General features: G+C 44.1%; 1 protein-coding gene across 1 annotated transcript in view; it reads right to left on the bottom strand.

Annotated features, from left to right (window-relative positions):
* Nucleotides 1-18174, bottom strand: part of PLGRKT (plasminogen receptor with a C-terminal lysine) — a 94667-nt gene extending 76493 nt beyond the window's left edge. Inside the window, exon 1 of the mRNA XM_030192374.1 lies at nt 18000-18174. The gene's annotated coding sequence lies outside the window, so the exon portion shown is untranslated. The remainder of the gene's footprint in view (nt 1-17999) is intronic.
* Between the last annotated feature and the right edge of the window lie 5997 nt (nt 18175-24171).

The following is a 24171-nucleotide window of genomic DNA, read 5'->3' as shown; positions in this document are numbered from 1 at the left end:
AATCCCCACTTCAAAATGCTAGAGGTGCAACACCCACCCCCGCGCCGCCGCCCCCCAAGCCACCCACGAAAATCGGCAGAAAAAAAGAAGCCCCGCTTCAAAATGCAGAAGAAGCAACACCCACCCCCACCCCTACCCACCCACCGTCACGTAGCTTTGCCAGCGGGGAACCCGAAACCGCGCCAGCACAAGTCCTGTTTTCTCACTCCGGCGTGATCTTCAGCATTGGTAGCCTCTGCAGGCAGGGCTTCTGTGCGTCTGACGTCCTGCACGTGCAGGCTAGCAATGCTGAAGATCACACCAGAGTCAGCACAGCACACAACAGAGGACTTCTGCTGGCGGGATTTTGGGTCCCCCGCCAGCAAAACTACACGACGGTAGGGTGGGATGGCGGTGGGAGGGGGGGGTGCATCGCGCGGAGGCGGCGGTAACGGCACACAAGAAACACCCATGAAATCAGCCCGCGCTTCCTTCGTTCTTCATCAAAGTACAATCCCCCCCCCCCCCCAACTGAACTATACAACACACACACACTCTCTCAACTGGCAGCGCTTCCTGAAACCCCTGCCCCCACACACACACACTCACTCATCTGGCAGCGGTTCCTCAACCCCCCCCCCCCCCAAACACACACAAACACTTACTCACTCTCAATTGGCCACACTTCAACGCCCCCCCCCCCCACCACACACACACTCACTCTCTCATCTGGCAGCGCTTCCTTAAATCCCTGCCCCCCACACACTCACTCATCTGGCAACCCCCCACCACCACACACACACATTCACTCTCTCATCTGCCAGCGCTTCCTGAAACCCCTGCCCCCTCACACACACACTCACTCATCTAGCAGCCGTTCCTGCCCCACCCCCCAAACACACACTTACTCACTCACTCTCATTTGGCCACACTTCCTCAACGCCCCCACCCCCCCCAACACAGACACACACACTCACTCATCTGGCAGCGCTTCCTGAAATCCCTGCCACCCCACACACACTCACTCACTCATCTGGCAGCGATTCCTGAACCCCCCCCCCCCCCCACACTTACTCTCATTTGGCCACACTTCCTGAACCCCCCCCCCCCCCACACACCACACACACACTCTCTCATTTGGAAGCGCTTACTGAACCCCCCCACACACACTCACTCAACTGGCAGCGCTTCCATACCTTCCCTGCTGAAACCCCCAACACACACACCCCCACACACCCCTCCAACACACACACACACTCTCTCTCTCACTCTGGCAGCGCTTTCTGAACCCCCCCCCCCCCCCCACACACACACACACACTCACTCTCATCTGGTAGAGCTTCCTGAAACCCCATACACACACACACACTCACTCATCTGGCAGCACTTCCTGAACCCCACCTACACCCCCCCCACACACACACACACACACTCACTCTCGCACACCAATTGCTTGGGTGCAGTGGCGGGAAACTCAGGCACCAGAGAGAGAGGTGGGGGCCTGACACCAGAGAGAGAGAGGGAGGGTGGTATCTCTGTCACACACACACTCTCTCTCTCACAGACAATGTCTTTCTGTCTCTCACTCTCACACACTCTATGTCTCACAGTGTATCACATTCACTCTCTGTGTCACACAATCACTCACACGCTCGCTTGGTTTCATACACTCAGTCTCACACAGCATCTGTGTGAAACACACTCTCTCTCACACTGTGCCTCACATACGCACTTGCACACACTCTCATTCTCACACATACACTCTCTCACAGACACACTCACACCCAGACTCTCTCTCTCACACACACACACACACTTGCACTTTCACTCTCTCTCACACACAGTCACTCTCACATACACTCTCCCAAACATACACACTCCGAGGAAAACCTTGCTAGCGCCCGTTTCATATGTGTCAGAAACGGGCCTTTTTTACTAGTTCTTTAATATTTTTAAGTGTGAAATATGTTGCTGATTGGTATTGAGAATATGTGAGCATGAGGGATGTATGTGAGTGATAGTGAAATGAGAATGATTGAGGTATGAGTATGTTTGTTTTTATGCCAAGTGAATAATTTGTAATTTTTTGATAGTACGTTGAATAAAGATTGTTAATTGATCAGAATGGTGGTTTAAGAAAATATATTTGTGATATTACAACTAATTTGAGTATTTTAGCCTAGAATTGGAATTTATATATATATATATATATATATATATATATATACACACACATATATACATACATACATAAACAGAGGCTATCCCTGAAAGTGTATCGATCTATATATATAAAGCAGACACATGTGTTTGTGTCCAATTTCCTCCAGCCCCCCAAGAGCTATGGCAACCAAATCCGGCATGAAGACTGTACCCGCCACTGCAGAGGTTATTGTGTAGTTTGAAGCAATTTGGTTCACAGGGGCACTCAGGGGAGGGGGTGCAATACATCCATCCATTAAATGAATAGGTTGCAGGTCGGAAAGTTATTTTTTGCTGTTGCTAAGCGATACACTGCTTGGGACAAGGTGAGGACTCAAAGATTGGTGGGAAGAAACATGGACAGTGGCTGTGCAGTTGTCCTTCTCTCCTTCTCTAATACCTGTGTGCATGTGTGTGTACGGTGAAAGCCAAACAGCAGGCACTTGCTAGATTAGAAGAAACAACTAATCAAGAAAATCAACCTAAACAAATTGATTGAAAAACAAAAAAGTTCAGTGCTAGGTAGGGATCTAGTCTCCACATTTTCTGATTTAAGGGAATATTAAACTCAATGTCACCCTTTCTCACACACCCCTCAGCCATTCTCACACAACCCCACTCACACATTCAAATACAGCTCTCAGCAAAACACCCCACACACACTCACCTGTTCTCACATACCCCTAAGCAAAACAACCTCAATTACACACCCAGAATAGCACACCCCCACTCACACTTACCCCTCAGTACCATACCCCCACTCACACTCACCTGTTCTCATACACCCCAGAGTAGCACACCTCCAAGCACTCACTCCTCAGTACACCCCCCACTCACACACCATAGAACAGCACACCCCCACTCACATTCATCCATTCTCATATACCCCTCAGCAAAAAATCCCCACTCGCACTCACCCATTCTCACACACTCCTCAGCAAAACATTCACACTCATGTGTTTCCAAGATATACCAATGTTTCCTAATAATCCTCCTAATACTTCCTGCGAATTGTGAAAATCTTTTTGTGCAAACCTAATCAGATTTGGGTTTGTTAGTAGAACAGTCCAAAAACATCTGTCTATCTTTGTTTATTGCTTTTCATAAACTCTCATCGATACACTGTCGGGGATAGCCTCTATGTTTAAATTTACTGGGCATAAGATTGTGCCTGAAAATCATCAAAATCACTATATAATCTGCACAATCTCAAAAACTGAGTATGGTAAGTATGAGTATGGGTTTCTCTAAATGTCCTTCTCGAATTATTTGAAGTTGGATAAATTGAAAACTAAAATCTTATGGTTTGATGACTTTTGACTCCCTGCTAGCTACAGAATTAATTATGGAGACTGGTGAAATGTTAAAGATTGAAAAGAATCAATGGTGTCAGGTGTTTTCCTGGACTCCAAATTAACTTATGAATCTCAGATAAATAATGTAACATACACAAAATTGTCTTAATTAAATCAACTAAGGGCTATTAGGTCATCATGTGGGGGCCCTAGCTCAGACCTTTGCATTTCTTATGTTCTTAAAAGCAGGGGCGTAGCTACTGGTGGGCCTGGGTGGGCCCAGGCCCACCCGATCTTGGCTCAGGCCCACCCAGTTTTACAGCAGCTGAGCAGCCACAGCCTTAGTTTCTGCCCATCTGCTGTCGGCCCGCTCAGCCAACTCCCACCTGGTTTTCTCAGCAGTCGCACTCATTGGCAGCTCCTCCTCGGCCAGACGCTGGGCCGCATGTAATCTCGCACGAAAGTCTTACGGAGTTGCAGCCGGCGCCACGCACGCCACCACACTGCCGTCTCCGCCCCCTCCCAGCCTGGCCGGGGCCCACAGTGTGCAGTTGCGCACAGCACGATGGCACCACGTCACGTCACACACAGCGCCGCATGGGAAAGGTTGCGGTCGCGTCTCTAAGTCTACCCTGTGCCCTGTCCTGCCTTCTGGGTCTATGCATAGTCACAGTAGCAGCACTCCCCCGCTGCCCCACACAGCTACGGGAGCCAGGTAATAAATACATATGTATTTTAAAATATTTTTTAACGTGTCATGTTTTAATTGATTTGCGTTTTTGTCTGAAAATTCTTGCTGGTGATGGTGGGCTTCTGGGTGGGGTAAGCACTTCACTGCCTAAGGCAAAAAAGGTATATTTAATGATTAAAATATACCTTTTTTTGGCCCTAGGTAGTGAAGAGCCCACCTCCACCCAGAAGCCCACCACCAGCAAGCATTTTGATTACTCTTGTAACCAAAATGATGGCTCTGGTGGTGGGCTTCTGGGTGCCTACCCATATTAGCTCTGGGCCCACCCAAAAAGTCAGGTCTGGCTACGCCACTGCTTAAAAGTGACACACACCTAAAAGCCTGTAAACCAGACAATGCCTGCCTGACATTGCTGCCTAGATGTCTCACTGCAATCTGAAACTAAACATGACCAAGACTGAGCTTCTTGTCTTTCCCCTTAAACCTAACTCTCCTATTCTCTATCTCCCTAAACCCACCTCTCCTCTTCCCCTATTCTCTATCTCTGTGGATAACGCTCTCATCTTACCAGTCTCATCAGCCTTGGGGTTATCTTTGACTCCTCTCTCTCTCTTTCTCTGCACATATCCAACACACAGCTAAAACCTGTCATTTCTTTCTCTATCACCAAAATTTGTCCTTTCCTTTCTGAGCACACTACCAGAACCCTTATCACCACTCACTAAAAATATTGCAACTTGCTTCTCACAGGTCTCCCACTAAGCCATCTTTCTCCCCTTCAATCTGTTCAAAATTCTGCTGCATGACTTATATTGTACCAGTGTCGCTATGCACATAATAGCCCTCTTCTCAAGTCAATTCATTGGCTCCCTATCCATTTCTACATACAGTTCAAACTCCTCTTATTGACTTACAAGTGCATTCACTCTGCAGCTCCTCAGTACCTCTCCACTCTTCTCTCTCCCTACACTCCTCCCTGGGAACTCCATTCATTGGGTAAATCTCTCTTATCTGTACCCTTCTCTTCCACTGCCAACTCCAGACTCCATTCCTTTTATCTTGCTGCACCACCAGCCTGCAATTGACTTCCCAAGTCAGTATGTCAAGCTCCATCTCTGTCCATCTTCAAATCTAGGCTAAAAGCCCACCTTTTTGATGTTGCTTTTAACGCCTTACCCCACTTTCTTTTCCACCTTATTAATTCCCTTATCCCTGATTTGTCCTGATTAGATTGTAAGCTCTTTTTACCAGGGACTGTCTCTTCACGTTCAAGTGTACGGCACTGTGTGCGTCTAGTAGTGCTATAGAAATGATAAGTAGTAGTAGTAGTAGTAATTCAAGAAATGGGAGCTTTGAATTTCTGACCAAAGAAGTTGTAAGCAAAGCCATTAGTGAGCAAACAAACTGAGCTGACATACTGGGGCACTTTCTACTCAGAGTGGAGAGAAACAGTAGTGAAAGTGATTTTGAAATACAGAATAGATTAGATTTAGAACCATTTCATTTGAAGTCTGTGCAAATGAAGTAACATTTCACAAGCAGAGGGAGGGGGAGAAAAGTAAGCCCTCTGCAAAGGCAGATTAACAGGAGGTAGCTCTGACAAAACTGATCCTACTGATGCAGCTTGTATTTGTGACAACCCGGTAAATTCACTGAACATTGACTGGGAACTGGTATGCACTGAGAATGAGACAAGCCAGTTTTGATGAAATAGGGCATGAGACATATGTTCATCATAGATTGAGAGACACCCTGCAAAAGGGGCTCCAGTTATTATCTCTCCACCCAGTACAACATAAAATTATTGTTAGTGGGAGGGACAGTTACAAGAGATGAGCTGCGAATTATTACAGGTGGACCCTGTCACACCTGCTGTGAATTCTTGTAATAATTGGGTGTGATCTTTACTGAATCCTGCCTTAAGTGGCCTGAAACAGAGTCAACTTCCACTGAGACAAGAGAAGCTATCATGCAGCATCAGGCCTCAGGCCCCTGCAAGTTCACTCCACACCTCCTTTTGAATTAGGAGTCACAAAACTGAGCAACAGCACCACCTGGAGCTTGTGGCAGAAACATCAGATGCATTTCTGTGGAATGAGTCCAGACAACTCCTTGGAATACAGACCATGTAAGCACCTCTGGAGAATCAACTGCCAGCCACTGACTGGACCCTCCTTCAAACAAAGCATGAAACTGGCAGCCAGCCAATTCGACTGAAGACAGGCCTCTCATAATCAAATGGGTAATGGATGCAAGCCTGGGGACCGAGATGAGAAGTGCCCAGAACCAAGCCTTAGTGAAGCAGAAGTGGTACTCCAGGATGGAGTGCCCTTCCAAAGCCTCCAAAGTTACAAGAAGAGAGACAGCAACAGGAACCTTTACGGAAACAGATTTTGCCACAGCGAGCTGTGGCAACAAAAGCCTTTCTACACACAGAAGCCCCACCATTTGAATAACCTACAGAACTGCAAGCTACAAGGTGCTTTACTGAGAAGACAACAACCTAAGAAGGCTGAGGTGTGGGCAGCTGCAACCTTTTGACCAGCAGAGGGTGCACAATCCTCTACTGGCAAACGATGGTCATCCAGCACACAGTACTGAAAGACAAGACAATCATCTACCATCAGTGTTTCTCAACCAGTCAGGTTTTCAGGATACTCATAATAAATATGCACGAGAAAGATTTGTATACCAAGGAGGCAGTTTATGCAAATCTCTTTCATGCATATTCACTGTGGGTATCCTAAAATCCTGATTGGCTGGGTGCTCCCCGAGGAGAAGCTCTGATCTACATCAATGAAAGCCTAATGCAATGGCTCCCAGAATGGAAAGCCAAGAGGTGGAAGAGCCATGAGAAATCCCCTTGAGGTGGACGAAAATTATGTGATTCTATTTGGCAACTGGGAGTGCAAAGAAACAGAGCCACAGAGTATGAACATGCCCATACCCCATGCTTATTTCTGCCTTTCCTGTTCATTAATTTATTTATGACATTTATATCCCACGTTATCCTGAAAACAAGCTCGAGTTGAATGTGGTTTACAGTTTAGATTAAAAATACAGAGTTTGAATTTTCAACAATAGTGAAGTAGTATGTTGAAGAGGCTGAGAGTAACAGATCAGCAAATAAACTACAAATAGTGGACATACTGATAGATTTGCAATACAGAAGAGAGACAAGATTATCAACTGGTTATTGTTATATTAATTAATATAATGAATTCGGGAATGAATTGGTGAAGAAATGAGGTTTTAGCAATTTTTGGAATTATAAGTAGTTATACTATAGTTCTCTCTGTTTTTATTATTTACTATTGTATTGTAACACTACCTTGACGGTATTCGAGGAGGTACATCAAATAAAATTAAATTTTGAAACCTCCTCAGTTGAGGCCAACCACCAACCTGATCAACTGACAAAAGTGTGTCAAACGAACACATCTCTAATACATGAGATGGAACGGCATATGATGTCTATTTGGACCCATGCAAGATGGATATGCGGAAGAAGAAAAGACCTGCCAGTTACTTCTGGGGGAATTCTGCACACACACACAAAAAAAAAACTGTGCAAAATTAATTCTGCACACAACCTTTTAAAATTCTGCACACTATATTTATCAGACTACAGTATAACCATCATCTCTGAATAGCAATTAATTTTCTAAATTGAAAAACTGTTAATATATATTTCATTTTAAAGTTTTTGGTGCAGATTTTCTCCAGGAGTGCAGTAATAGTGCACCACGGTTAGAGCATGTTTTCAGCAATCCACAGAGTACAAGAGGAGATCTGAGCTGCAGGTACTGCAGACTTCTTGCAGCAAAACAGTTGTGCTCAGAGTTGAAAAGAAAAAAAAAAAGTCAGTGTTACCTGCAGTTCCTCTTGGGCTCTGCAGATTGCCAAAATGGGTCTAAACCTTCCCACCATCATGTCTCCAATTTTGTTCAAATTTTATCTGTTGCGCGAGTCAGGTGTTAAACGAAGTTTCCCAAAATTTGGGGTCTCTAACTGCAATAGTTGCAGATCTAGACCCCCTTTTCTGAAAGGTTGTCAGTCCATGAGCGCGCGACATTTACCAAAATGCCATTTTTGGGGGTCTAATAAAATCCAAACATTTATAAAAATGGCTAAAAAATTCAAATCCTGTACAGTTTTTGATGCTAATTCCGATGAAATACATTTTAACATTATGGATGCAAAATCCAGCCAAACAAGTTGACTCAAAGTGTGCATCAAAATTGGTCGCGACTCATCGGAACATATTTGGACCAATATTCAGACTGCAACAACTTCCATGCAAACAAAGATAGGGACTTGAAATTTTGAACAAGCATTATGCTTGTGCTGGACATAATACTGCCAGATTTGCAACTAACCAGCATCTATAACCGCCCTGCAGGATCTCTTCAAAGTTGGCGCTGTCAGCGCAAATGGTAAAATGTACCAAAGTTCAAAGCCAATTATTAAAAAAGAGTCTGCCTGAATCAGCTTGTGAACAGTATCATCTGAAAGAGAAAATTGTGCTCTACAACACTGAGATGTGCTTGTTTTGCAATGCCACCATTAAGTAGCCATTTACTCAGGTCAAAGTATGTTATATTTAGTACGCTTGATGCGTTAATTTTTCTTCATTTCTGGGAAATTGAGTCTTAATAGTCGCTTAAAAGTATTGATATAATTATTTATTCATTCTTATTTTATTCGTTGATTGTCCAATCGTTTATTGTGCGCTGTTATCAGTTTGGTCGTGCCATCTCAGGTGAATATTGCAGCTTAATAAATTAATTAGTGATGTTGAACAAATAGAAAGTCACAAATCTTCAGCCTGGGCAGTATGTTGCTTGCATTTATGGTGGATTGGAAACGTTTGTGAAACGTCAGTTGAACAGAAAGATGCTTTCATAAGCTTTATGCATCCTCATGGTCCCGCTACTTCATTTTATTGGCCGGTAAGACGCGATACTTGCTGGATCCCAGAACAACTTATCATTGCTGTTATTCCAGCTCCATCAGTGACATCATCTGGTTGGCAATATAGTTTCCCTGAAACCATTCTCTTGCAGATCAATGATGCTTTCAGAATGATGAAGTAACTGAAGAAGGCAGGCTTGGGAACCTGCAGTAAAGAAACCCACAATCAGGCTTGGGAACCTGCAGTAAAGATACCCACCCGTGGCTGTTACTGCATGGCTATCGGGCGTGGCTCCTATGGCGTTGGGATTGCTGGTTTCAATGTGATAACCAGTAATGGCTCAGCCATCATGGACCAATGCAATACATTGCGCACACAAAATATAACATACTTTGACCTGAGTAAATGGCTACTTAATGGTGGCATTGCAAAACAAAAACATCTCAGTGTTGTAGAGCATAATTTTCTCTTTCAGATGATACTGTTCACAAGCTGATTCAGGCAGACTCTTTTTTAATAATTGGCTTTGAACTTTGGTACATTTTACCATTTGCGCTGACAGTGCCAACTTTGAAGAGATCCTGCAGGGCAGTTATAGATGCTGGTTAGATGCAAATCTGGCAGTATTATGTCCAGCACAAGCATAATGCTTGTTCAAAATTTCAAGTCCGTATCTTTGTTTGCATGGAAGGTGTTGCGGTCTGAATATTGGTCCAAATATGTTCCGATGAGTCGCGACCAATTTTGATGCACACTTTGAGTCAACTTGTTTGACTGGATTTTGCATCCATAATGTTAAAATGTATTTCATCAGAATTAGCATCAAAAACTGTACAGGATTTGAATTTTTTAGCCATTCATATAAATGTGTTTGGATTTTATTAGACCCCAAAAATGGCATTTTGGTAAATGTCGCGCGCTCATGGACTGACAACCTTTCAGAAAAGGGTGTCTAGATCTGCAACTATTGCAGTTAGAGACCTCAAATTTTGGAAAACTTCGTTTAACACCTGACTCGCACAACAGATAAAATTTGAACAAAATTGGAGAACATGATGGTGGGAACTTTTTTTAAATTTTAGACCACTTGGCATGGAATGACCCATATCTTGGTAAGGATGTAAAAAAGACTTGACTTGATTCAGAGAAATTGTGCCACAAGACGTACGAGAAGCGACTTGATGACAGAATATGAATATCCTAAAGGAAAGGAGAGATTGTGATGAAGAGATACAAACATTCAAATATGTGAAATGTATATACAAACAAACCTTTTCCAGAGACAGAGAAGTGGTAGAAAAACAGGACATGAACTGAGGTTTCGGGGGCGGGGGAGGTCAACTTAGGAGTAACGTCGGGAAGTACTTTTTCACAGAGAGTGTGGTAAATACCTGGAATGCCCTCCCGTGGGAAGTGGTGGAGACAAAAATGGTAACAGAATTCAAAAATGCTTGGGATAAACACAAAGAATTCCTATATGGAAAGAGAACAAACAGTGGTGCTCAGACAGCAACTCCAGTAGTTGGGGGAATAAGGCCACTGCCGGGTAGACTCCTTTGGTCTGTGCCCCAAAAATAGCAAGCAACGATCAACTATATTTTATATCACATCATACCATATGCTACGAGTTTATCTTGCTGGGCAGACTAGATGGACTGAGCAGGTCTATTAAGCTACTATGCATTGGTTACCTGTATAAGCGAGATTATTTTAAACTGTATTGCTTGATATTTAAAATAATTCAAGGAAATGCTCCACCCTACATATTTAATTTAATTTTTGCACTCAAAATATGGGACTCAAAGAGGGGCATAATCATCATTTATCATTTATTCATTTTATATACCGTTTCTTATTGCTACTGCAAAACAGAACGGTTTACATTAAAAAACAAATACTTCTCATACAAACAAACAAATAAGAACTTCAATCATTGATAGAAAAACACAGCAACCCAAAAAGACAAAGAAATACATATCTAGTAAAATCTACTACTCCAAAAAAACAAAACCACAATTACCTATAATAAATATAATTTAACCAAAACTTCTACACACCTTCCCTGCTATCATAAATTCTGTTCAATACAGTTTGTAAAAAGAAAAGTTTTCAGAAGTTTTCAAAGGTGAATGTAGGAATCCTCTAATCTAATCTCTTTTGGAAGTCCATTCCAGAGAGAGGGAGACAGAAAAAAAAAGAACGCCGATGCACGCGTAGATTCCCATCGAGCCTTAGCAGGCGGAGGAATGACTAACCTATTATCTGTTAGCGATCTAAGAGTTCGCATAGGAGAATAGGGAATAGTCAGATTAGATAGGTAACTAGGAGTAAGTAAATGAAAAGCCTTATGTGTCAGAGTACGTACTTTGGTACAAAAATAAAGTTGGTATAATAAAGGTGTCATTCTATCATCCCTCCGAGCCCTACAAATCATGCGAACCGCTGTATTTTGTATTCTTTGTAGATTAACTTTAGTGATCCCTGCATAGATAACATTACAATAATCTAAGCGTGATGTAATATACGCATACGTCAATGTTTCAAGAGAGTCTTTACTTATTATATTTCTAATTGAACGAAGCCTCCTTAAGTGAAAAAAAGACTTTTTAACTACATCAGATATTTGTTCCTCAAAAGTTAGTGCAAAATCAATCATGACCCCTAAATATCTGAAGGATTTAACTGTAGGAATGTATTGACCAAATAACATGGGTACTACGGCGCCGGCCATCTATATGGGCGGCCATCTCTAAGGCCGACGCCGTAAAGAGGTGTCCAGAACCATATTATCGAAACAAGATGGCAGGCCATCTTTCATTTCGATAATACGGTTGGGGCCGGGCAAATGTCAGAGATGGCCGGGTTTGAGATGGCTGGCATCGGTTTTCGCCGATAATGGAAACCGATGCCGGTCATCTCAAACCCAGCCAAATCCAAGGCATTTGGTTGTGGGAGGGGCCAGCATTCATAGTGCATTGGTCCCCCGACATGCCAGGACACCAACCGCGCACCCTAGGGGGCACTGCAGTGGACTTCAGTAATAGTTCCCAGGTACATAGCTCCCTTCCCTTGGGTGCTGAGCCCCCCCCAAATCACCCCGAAAAACCCACTCCCCACAACTGTACACCACTACCATAGCTCTTATGGGTGAAGGGGGGCACCTATATGTGGGTACAGTGGGTTTCAGGTGGGTTTTGGAGAGCTCCCATTTACCACCACAAGTGTAACAGGTAGGGGGGGGTATGGGCCTGGGTCCACCTGCCTAAAGTGCACTGCAGTACCCCCTAAAACTGCTCCAGGGACCTGCATACTGCTGTCATGGAGCTGGGTATGACATTTGAGGCTGGCAAAAAATGTTTTTTTGGTTTTTTTTTTAGGGTGGGAGGGGGTTGGTGACCACTGGAGGAGTACGGGGAGGTCATCTGGTGAGTTGGAGCACCTTTTTGAGGCTTGGTCCTAAAAATAAATGGACTAAGTAAAACCAGCCAAATGCTCGTCAGGGCCGGCCTTCTTTTTTCCATTATCGGCCGAGGGCGGCCATGTATTAACCAAGCCCCCCGTCCCGCCTTTGCTACGCCTCCAACACGCCCCCCTTAAACTTTAGCCATTCCTGCGACGGACTGCAGTTGAGGCCGGCCAAAATCGGCTTTTGATTATGCCGATTTCGCCGGACTTGAGAGATGGCTGGCCATCTCCCGATTTGTGTCGGAAGATGGCCGGCCTTCTCTTTTGAAAATAAGCAGGAAAATCATCTAAAACTGACATTTCCAACTTGTAAGGGTATAAAACCTGCCAGTGCATTTTCTGTACAATCCTCTTATCAAGCAGCTAAATTATGGAATGCTTTACCTTTACAAGTAGTCCACTTGAACAGCTAGGATGTCTTTCAAATTTTTATCAAGACTACCTTAAAGAAGCATATTCTCTTAGAATAGTTAAGCAGTTCACTTAATCTAGTTTTAATTGTACTGCATTCTGAGTATTCTTTATCCTTTTATACAACATTATTTTAATGGATAAGAACATAAGAATAGCCACACTGGGTCAGACCAATGGTCCATCTAGCCCCGTATCCTGCTTCCAACAGTGGCCAATCCAGGTCACAAGTACCTGGTAGAAACCCAAATAGTAGCAACATTCCATGCTAAAATGAGGATGGATTATAACTACATTATAGTTTTGTATTTCCTGGAAGGTTTTTTTCTACTTTCTTTTACTGTGTGATCCGCCTCAAGCTAGAATTAGTGTAGGCAGAAAACAAAAACTGAGTAATATAATGTTGCAGCTTGTGGAGTAGCCTAGTGGTTAGAGCACCAGGCTAACAGCCAAGGAAGCCCAGTTGAAATCCCGCTGCTCCTTGTGATCTTAGGCAAGTCACTTAACTCTCGTTGCCTCAACTACAAACATAGGGGTCCTTTTATTAAGGTGCACTAACTAACTGACATATGGCCCATTGTTTACCTATGGGCTGCATGCAGTGCTATATAGTAACTAAATAAATGTAACTAGTTACTGTACTTAAAGGTTTTGTCACTTTTCTTGTAAAGAAGTACAGGATACATTGGTTACTTTTACTGAAGTAATGCACCAATTTTTACTACTTTTACTCAGTTACATTTGATGATTGCAGTTAAAAAGTAAAAGCGGAAGCAAGATGCAAAAGATGATTTCACAGTAAACCTAATGAAACAGCAAAAAAATGGGAACATTTGCTATTGCAAACCTCATCACACAAACAAGTTGATCATCTCATCTTAAATTTTGCTGTTCAGTGAATATAGCCTATAAAAATAAAAAAAACAGTGGAGTTGCCTGTGTTTGTTGAACTGGTTACTGGTCTCCTGCCAAAAGGAATAGCAATGAGCTGGTTCACTTTGAAGGAGAGATGAAGCTGAAGCTGGTAGCAATTCTTAGTGAACAAGAAGACATATGTCTCCATCGCAACAGACTGCTGGTCATCTCATGGTAAATTTTACATTGGGGTGATAGTCTACTGGATCGATAAGAGTCTTTAGAGAAGAAGTCTGCTTGTCTGGCCTTAAAACTGAAGGGTTCCCACACATTTTACATTCTTGCATCAATTCATGAAGGTATTCAAAAACAGTTTGCCATCATTTAGAACAACAACAAACAGTCAACGTGTAATTAAACTCTGGAATTCGTTGCCAGAGAATGCGGTAACGGCGGTTAGCTTAGCGGGGTTTAAAAAAAGGTTTGGACGGCTTCCTAAAGGAAAAGTCAATACACCATTATTAAATTGACTTGGGAAAACCCACTATTTCTGGGATAGGTAGCATAAAATGTATTGAACTTTTTTGGGATCTGCCAGGTATTTGTGACCTGGATTGGCCACTCTTGGAAACAGGATGCTGGGCTTGATGGACCTTTGGTCTGTCCCAGTGTGGCAATACTTATGTACTTATGTTAAATTATTCCAACTTTGTGAAAGCCTTCTCTGTAACTGGATAGCATGATGACAACGAAGGTGCAAGTGATGAATTAGACAGCACTATTTCTAATGAAGATAATGACAATAATGATGATAAAGTATCCTTTGCTATATAGAAGTCAAGAGATTCCCTTTAACAAAACCTGCAGATCCAGTCAGCAGACATCAGTAATATTCCAGCCTAGCCTGATTTACAGAACTCTCTTATTAGACTTCCTGCAGTGAAGTTGTGCTTGTGAGTTATTAATCTGGCACAGCACAGCTAAAAACACATTTTTAGCTGTGCTGGATTAATGACTCACAAGCACACTCATATGAGTGACGGTCATTTTCAAAAACGTAGTTCTACTAAAAACAAAGTGGACTGAATTATAGTTATTAGGATAAAAACTTTAACAGTAGTTGCATTCATTGTAGTTGCAGTGCTTTTACTATTACTCATTGTATTATATTAGGCATTAACTTTTTCCATGTGTTCTACACTGTACTTTTACTTAAGTATTAAAATATACATTTGTTTTTACTTTTACATAAGTACTTGGCTTTCCAGGCCACAAGGTTTGAGAAAGACATTTTGCCTGTTATTGTCAGTCTACTTCATATGGGGAATTATGCAGAAAACATTTTTGTTTAGGATATACGTTTTAATATCACTTTGTATTTGTTTCTCTACCGGACTTGGCGATTGCCTTTACGGTACTATGTAAGCCACATTGAGCCTGCAAATAGGTGGGAAAATGTTTGAATTCCGTTACCGTTTTCATCTCCCGCGGGAGGTGGTGGAGATGAAAACGGTAACGGAATTCAAACATGCGTGGGACAGGCATAAAGGAATCCTGTGCAGAAGGAATGGATCCACAGAAGCTTAGCTGAAATTGGGTGGCGGGGGGAAGAGGGGTTGGTGGTTGAGAGGCTAGGATGGGGGAGGGCAGACTTATACGGGGTTTGTGCCGGAGCCGGTGATGGGAGGCGGGACTGGTGGTTGGGAGGCGGGAAATACTGCTGGACAGACTTATACGGTCTGTGCCCTGAAAAAGACAGGTACAAATCAAGGTAAGGTATACACATATGAGTTTATCGTGGGCAGACTAGATGGACCGTGCAGATCTTTTTCTGCCGTCATCTACTATGTTACTATGTAAGGTTTGAGAAAGACATTTTGCCTGTTATTGTCAGTCTACTTCATATGGGGAATTATGCAGAAAACATTTTTGTTTAGGATATACATTTTAATATCACCTTGTATTTGTTTCTCTACCGGACTTGGCGATTGCCTTTACGGTACTATGTAAGCCACATTGAGCCTGCAAATAGGTGGGAAAATGTGGGATATAAACGTAACAAATAGTAATAATGTCTTAACTGATAATTTGATGAAAGTTTTTGATTGGTTTGTATTGCAAAGAAGCAGGACATATCCACGAAATTACAAATGAGGTGGCCTAGTGGTTAAAAGAGTTGACCTGTCATTCATGGGTGGTGGGTTTAAATCCCACCTGAGTTAAGCTAACCTACTCACTCAACCTTGTACTAGTATTCCATCTGTTATCGAGATGGACATGAGAGAAGCCACTGCTTGTCCTGGGATTGGTAGCATGGATTGTTGGTACTAATTGGGTTTCTGCAGGGTATTTATATCCTGGACTGGCCACTGTTGGATGCAGGGTACTGGGCTAGATGGACCATTGGTCTGACCCAGTATGGCTATTCTTATGTTCTTGGTTTTTGTTAGTTGCTCTGAACCATAAGGCCCGAGCGGGCTACAAGCCTAAGTTGTTGTCATTATTACTTTGACCTAGTACTTTAAAAAAAAAAACACTGGCTGCATGGCACTTACACACTAATTCGCCAGCACACCTTAGTAAAAGGACCCCTTTGATTGTAAGACCTCTGAGGACTGGCAAATACCTAATGTACCTGAATGCAAATCACCTTGAAGCTACTACTGAAAGCTAACTCCAAATAAATAAAATAAATACACAGGGCACCTAAGCTAGATGGGCTTTATGATTCTGATCTGCTCTCATATTCTATGTTCCAATTTTACAGATTTTAAATATCACTTTTGCCTTTTCTTTCAGATGGAAATGAAACTTTTCCCATGAGTCATACATTTTAAGGACATATTTTTACGCCAAAGTAAAGTGACAGGAATACACTAGGGTAATATTCTTCATGCAAGGACTGGAGATCATCGGTAGCCCCCATCAACCTTAAGTGTGGCCCCCTGACTCTTACCTTTGGGCACACATTCCTCCCACCTGTTCCTCAGACTTGCTGCAGGTATGCATGCATAACATTTATTCCCTTTAATGTCTGTACCACACAGCTCTCAGTGAGTTTGAGCTATGTGCTACCCAAAAATACATGAGTAAGAGCACAATGTAGTAGTTCATACTTGCTACAAGCTATGTGGTGCTGGAAGAAAACAAGATACAAAACATAGTAACATAGTAGATGACGGCAGAAAAAGACCTGCATGATCAATCTAGTCTGCTCAACAAGATAAGCTCATATGTGCCACTTTTTGTGTATACCTTACCTTGATTTGTATCTGCCTTTTTCAGGGCACAGACCCTATAAGTCTGCCCAGCACTATCCCTGCCTCCCACCACCAGTGTATAAGGAGAGATTCAAAAACAGAGGGGGGGGGGGGGGGGGGGAAGAGAGCCAACTTGAAGGGGATAGGGTTGACAGAACAGTGGAGGTTGACAGAATGTCTGCTACTTTGATGGGTAATGGTCTTAGATCTCACAATGCCTTTTTTTCTTTTGACAAACTGACCCCTACTGGAAAATTAGCAAAGCTCACTGCATTAGGGCATCTGCTGTGCAACGCAATTTAATGCAAAAGCACAGAATACAGAACTTCCAAGTTTTCCAGATCCGAAAAAGAGCCAGTCTTGAATTTCAAACATCTCGACCTTATTGCATCATGGAGCTTACAGCACTGATTTGAATGGTAGCGGGACTTCAGCTTCCCCCCGTTTTAGCACATTAATTCAAAACTTGCAGTGACAAAAATTTCCCCCCTGGAACTGGGTAACGTGGAACTCTGAGAATATTGTGCACTGACTTGCATCTAAATCTCAGTTTGCATGCATTATCACTACTGACAGAGTTGTATTAAAGAAATGACAGTTTAAGCTAACAAGATAGTGTTTTATAATGCTGACAATGAGAGCCTTGCTAGGGCAAAAGAAAAATACAAGACTACAGATCCCAGAACGTACTGAGCAAAGAGGTGACCTACCCAGGCCTGGCCACATTCTCACTTTGTTGAAGTACATTTGAAGGGTGCACATTTCACAGAAGATACAACTCTGCTAATTAACTCAGTGGCCGGAAGGCGATCTAAAGCCAATCCTGGGTCTCTGCCCTCCCTACATGCTGTTCATAATCCGGAGTGGAAAAAAAAGCATGACTACAATTAACAGTGCAGCAGTGGAATAGCAAATCACAAACATACCCCAGAACTTCATAAAACCTTCTTGCAACCACCAAAACCCCAGAGCGGCTTCTTTTCAGAGGCTTCTAAAGGGCTGAACTGTACTATGAACCACGGGCGGTATTACCCTGACCTGCGGGAACGAATCGAATCGAATTCTCGGACGCCCCACCCCTAGAACTTTGGCAGCTGTGCGGAAGCGGAAATCCCGGGACCGTCACTGCTCCTCCCACCAGCCCGGCTCGGCTGGCTCACGCTGATAGCTTCCCGCCTTCTCGCTGTCGCAGTCCCGCCCTGCTGCCCTGAGCGCACGTGGAAGCAGCAGCACTACAAGTACCGCAATGCAACAGCAGTGTTGCCACCCAATTGGGCTGGTTTTTAAGCCAGGATGCGGGAAAGTTCTGCATTGCATGATTTCTGAGAAGGTTGTTAGAGGGGGGAGGGAGGGAAAAATCGGGGGCCTGTAAAAGCTGAAATCTTAAGCAAGGGACAGGGGTGGTAGACACCCGGCTGCTGAAGTGCAGCTTGTGGCGACGGCGTGCGTCTTGTGTGATTGCTAATAGTACAAGATATAGACGGACAGTACTGTGGCTATGGAGAGAAGGCAGGGTAAGTCGTTACATGGGTGGAGCGTGGTGGGGTTTATTTTAGTCTTGTAGGGTTATTTAGCTGGCTCTGTGTAGGACAGGTCCAATAGCACTTGATGCAAATTCTGTAGGGATTGTGCGCAAATAGGAGGGACCGGGAGAATAATCAATAATCTCCAGCGTTAAATACCATCAACAGAGAAAACAAAAAAAAAAAAATTCGGAGGCTATATGTAAAATGTCCATATCTAAACGACTGGCAAAAAAAAAATGAACTTTTAAAAGTTTTCTGATCGAATCCGAGAAGATCCCGCTGTATCCGTTTTTTTACCTTTTGCCTGATATGTATACTACCACTTTCCCCCTCCCTTTCTCAATAGTGGCTACACCTTTACCCCTCTCCCTCTACGCCCTAACTAGTATCTCCCCTTCTCTCTATCCTCCCCTCCCACTCTATACCCTGTCCTCCAGGTGACAAGCATCTCCCCTTTCCGTCTCTGTTGGCTTCCCGCCCCCACCCATGTCGCCAGCATTCCTTTCTTCCTTCTGCTGTGAATGCCGCTGTATTGTTGCTGGGCCAAAGCTTAAAAGGGATTGCTAGTGCTGGCACAGGGGCCTTTAGGTACAGGCCTGTGGTCAAGCCCCTCCCCCCCCCCCCCCCCGGGCATGACTCCCTGTCTGGGCGGGGGCAACATGCGGTAGTACTTGAGTGCAGGCTTGTTCTTTAAATACTGTCAACTTTAAGCCCCTGTCAGTTTAGGCCAAGGAAGAGGTAGGGCATGGCAGCAGGGGAAGGTTGCTGGACTGTGGTACTAGGATAGGAAAGAGGAGATGCTACCTCCTACAAATCCTGTGCTGCCTAGTGGCAGGGTTGGCCCTGATTCTGGATAATCAGGGCAAGGCTGAGGCAGGCCTAGTTCTACCACACTGTACAGACAGGAACATCACTAGTTATGATTTTCCATTATATTCCAAAAGAAAATCAGAACTGCTAGCCCCTGCATGTGATGGGGCAATGACCTGGGGCCATCTGGAACCCTGCAGGGTCGCTGAGGGGGGGCAGGGGAGGCAGAATTCCTAGGGCCTGGCCTGGCCTGGGGGGGGGGGGGGTAAGCTTGTTCCTTTCTGCCTGCTTGAGGTCTGCCTCTCTCCTGCTCCCGTGTGCCAGGACCCAGATCATTGTATTAACGCAATAATCTGGGTGACCCAGGTTAAAGCGCCAGGACCCAGATCATTATATTAACGCAATAATCTGGGTGACCCAGGTTAAAGCATTAACCCTAGTTCCCCCCGTGTATGATTGGCCAGAGTCTTCTGAGGTGGCCTCCGCCGAATTTAGCAATAGACTAGTGCAGCTGCGCTGATTGAAGTGAGAATGACTCTGAGGAAGTGGCACTTTTGCACTGAAATTGTCACATGTGCACATTGTATTGAGCGAAGTCCTGCTCCTGCAGCCTGACCAAGTTGTCCGTAACCCCGCCGTTAGTGCTGCTTATGTAGTTCGAGCTACAGGGCTGGTGTAGCTCCTTGGCAGAGGAGTCTGCAGGGAAAGCCGCTCTGGAATTAAGCCCTCTCTGCCTTGGCTGATGTAGGCTCACGTTTTGTGACACACACATGGGTCAGTAGGATCAGAGGTCAGCTGACTACTGGCCCATGTGTGTGGGGGGGGGGAGACCTCTATGTGCAGCTGAGTGAATGTTCTAGAGACTTCCATGTGCAGCCAGTAGTAATGCTGCTCTCGCTGCCTGCAACGGTAGCATTAGTCACTAGTAGTCAGGTATCTCTTGGACTCAGTCTTTACTGTGTCTACTCTACACTCTGCAGCAGTACCAGGTCGGGTGCATTATTTTTTGGTACAGTGAGCTAAGCAATCAGCCTACCACTGCACCAAGAGAGAGCCAACTGGATATTTGCAAGTATCATTCTCTGGCTTGTCTGACCTTTTTAGGGTTGGGGGGGGGGGGGGGAAGCAGTGGACACCTGTGGCTTGTCAAACTGGGAACAGGGTTAACCTAATGGTTACAGTAGTGGGCTGAGAACCAGAGAACAAAGGTTCAAATCCCACTACAGTTGTTTGTGATTTTTATAGCGCTACATACATCTAGTAGCGCTATAGAAATAAGTAGTAGTAGTAAACTGGGTATCAGGAACTAGGTGAGCTCTCCATAGGTGCATCCTTATTCTGCATCTCGGGGGGGGGGGGGGGGGTCATAGTTTTATTTGGTTGCAATCAAGGGATCACAGCCACAGAAAGAATTGGGAAGCACTGGTCTACAGCTTGTAGCAGCACTGATTTCTCCACCTCTTGCTTTTATTATCTCTAAGTATTCTGTGCTCGATACATTTTGTAACAATTTTAACATTACGTTAGGAAACAGTGTCAGTATTCACCTATTTGGTTTTAGTCATATCAGACCTAATAAAGTCCTCTTCCCATCGATTTTTATTTGAAATGTCTTTTGCTTAATTCTTTTCAGTTCATATTCCATTACATTTGCTGATACCTTTCATGAACTCATGTCTTCTTTAGTTTTAAAACAGATGTATATTATTCTATTACTAACTGTAGAGTAAAATACATACTACTGAAGCTGGATCATTGTCATACAGATGGTCCTTGATCTTTTTCCCAAGGTTAGTCTTTCTGCTGTCTAGATTGGATGGTGGTAGGGATGTGGCAGGAGCTCATCTAATTCTCAGGAGAAGCTACTACTAATTATATTTACATAGAGCGAGCGAGAGTGGGATACTTATTTTCCACATCTTTCTAGAATGGTGTACAGCAGATTACAAAAAAGAATTCTAAGGAGAAAAATATCTGATGTACAAAAGAATACATTTTAAAAATATAATCATTATAACTGATTTTTCTTAAATTAAAAAAAAAACCCATCAGTGTTCTCCTGAATCTAGGATAAGAACATTCAAGTAGAGAGCTGTACGGGAATGGGCTTCGTGGGAATCCCGTGGAACCCGCGGGATTCCCGCAGGGACTGAAGCAGGTCCTGCGGGGTTCCCGCGGGGATGGAAGCAGTTCTGCGGGGTTCCCGTGGAAGTGTATGCTGCACTGCGTCAGCCTCTCATCTACCGAGTACCTTGAGTACTGTCTCCTCCTCTTCCTCCTTGCTTTAACAGCACAAATGTGGAAAGTCTTCCGTTAAGGAGGTGGTAGAGACACAAATGATGATGGAATTCAAAAAGGCTTAGTTGAACACAGAGGATCTCTAATTAGAAAATGGAAGTTATAAAAATCCTAACCTTAAATGGCTGCATGTGTGTGGATGTGTCAAGTGACGCTTAGATGGCAACTCTGGCTGTGATTAACTAGGGCCAATACCGGGCAGACTTGTATGGTCTGTGTCTAATATATGGAAGTCTGGTTTAGGATGGGCTGGAAAGGGCTTAGACAGCAACGTCAGTGGCTGGAACATAAGGACAGTGCTGGACAGATTTTTACGGTCTGTATCCCACAAATGAGAAGACGAGTAGACTGGAGTGGGCTACAGCGAGAACTCCAGCAGCTGGAACATAACTATAGGGCCAGATAGACTTCTATGGTCTATGTTCCAGAAACACGAAAGAAAGTATATAATATCACACTCGTTGATTTAATCATGAATTGATAATGAGTGTGACTATTGGGCAGACTGGATAGACCGTTCAGGTCTTTATTTGATGTCACTTACTATGTTACAATTAATCCTCTTTGCTCCAGGGCTGATGAGCAGACCTCAGCTCTGACACAGGCATGAGCATCGGATGTCACCTGACCTACTGGCGCATGCATGTGGTGACCTCTCAGCACACAGTGCCAGAAATCAGAGACAAATCTTACATGTGCACACCAGAGTGTTCTAAGTTTCAGCTTCCATTCCTTCCTTGCCTACAGTGATGTGGCTCAAATCCAGAGGGAGACTGAGGGAGCTGACCAGAATTTTCTTTTATGTACCATTAAATTCTTGCGGGGATGGGTTAAATTCTTGCAGGGACGGATTGGGATGGATTAAATTTTTGCGGGGATGGGTAAGATTCCAGTGGGGACGGGCGGGGATGGGTAAGATTTCTGTCCCCGTGTAACTCTCTACATTCAAGTCTAATTTCTGATGGTAAAGAATGAATTCTAGAATTTAACAGCTGGTATGAAAAGTAGGCAGTACAATATCCAGTATATCAACATTTTTGCAGAAGGAAAATGCTTATTTCCTGATAAAGGGGCCCTTTTACTAAAGGGTGGTAGGGCTACCACTGCATTGACGCATGACAAATTGGGCCTACCAGAAGGCTACTGCAGGAGCCCTTGTGGTAGTCTTGGCCTCTGCTTCATGCCAGCTCTGGCACTAGACAATGCATTTTTATTTTGTAGCACTGGGCACTTACCTGGTGGCAATCGGGCAGCACCATGCACTGCCCGGTTATGGCCGGGAGCCCTTATCACCTGCTAAATGGGTGATGGTAAGGGCTTCATCGGAAAATGACCATGCAGCAAGTGGTTCACTTTCCACAGGGTAATACAGCATACACAGAAAGTATACAAACAAAAAAAAGCAACACTGGGCCTTCAAGACTGGGACAAATTAAATTCTTTATTAGTGACCTGACACGGGCCGTGTTGCGGCGCTAAACAGTGCCTACTTCAGGGGTCAACAGGAGGGCACAGTCAGGTATACATGAAGTGAGTTCAGTGCCCCAGTATGTGATGTAGAAAATCGCCGTTCATGGCACTAGCGAAAGTGCAGCTCTATGAGCCCTATTGTCCGCGTAAAAGTGAAAGCCACGAACGGCGATTTTCTACAGCACATACTGGGGCACTGAACTCACTTCATGTATACCTGACTGTGCCCTCCTGCTGACCCCTGAAGCAGGCGCTGTTTAGCGCCGAAACACGGCCCATGTCGGGTCACTAATAAAGAATTTAATTTGTCCCAGTCTTGAAGGCCCAGTGTTGCTTTTTTTGTTTGTTCACTTTCCACAGGGCCATTTCCAACAATTGAAAGAGCAGTAATATGCCACTGGTCTGTAATTAGACACCAGTGAATTTGACTCATTCTTATCTTTGGGAATAGGTGTAATTATAATCTCTACTGACTGCAGGAAAAGATCCCAGATTCAATTGTGTACAGATTCATTCAAACAACATGAGTCTAAAATCCAAAGGAGCTACTTTCATAATGTTTGGAGGACATGCATCCATCCAAGCAACAATAGGATTGACTATATTTGGAAAACAAATCTCTCTATATAAAACGCACCTCCAACGTTCGAATGAAGCCTCTGTTAGCCAAAAGTGAAGGGGGTGAGATCGCATTGTGTCTGCCCCACCCACGCGTCAAACGTGATGACGTCGAGGGCGGAGCAATGACACTCATCCAATCGCAACGCTCGGCAGCGAAGCGTCAGGGAAGGAGGCGGCGCTCTCAACGTCTAGCCTTCCCTTCGCTGTGTTCCGCCTTCTGACGTCAAGGATGACGTCAAAAGAAGGCGGAACACAGCGAGCGAAGGGAAACCTAGACGTCGGGAGCACCGCCTCCTTCCCTGACGCTTCGCTGCCGGAACCACGGAGGTACATTTAAAAACAAGAAAAAAAAATAAAAACCATGTTGGGGGGA

This window comes from Microcaecilia unicolor, chromosome 2 (genome assembly GCF_901765095.1).
Source record: "Microcaecilia unicolor chromosome 2, aMicUni1.1, whole genome shotgun sequence".
NCBI lineage: Eukaryota > Metazoa > Chordata > Amphibia > Gymnophiona > Siphonopidae > Microcaecilia > Microcaecilia unicolor.
Note: the sequence above shows the minus strand (reverse complement) of the source record. Positions and strands in the feature narration are given on the sequence as shown.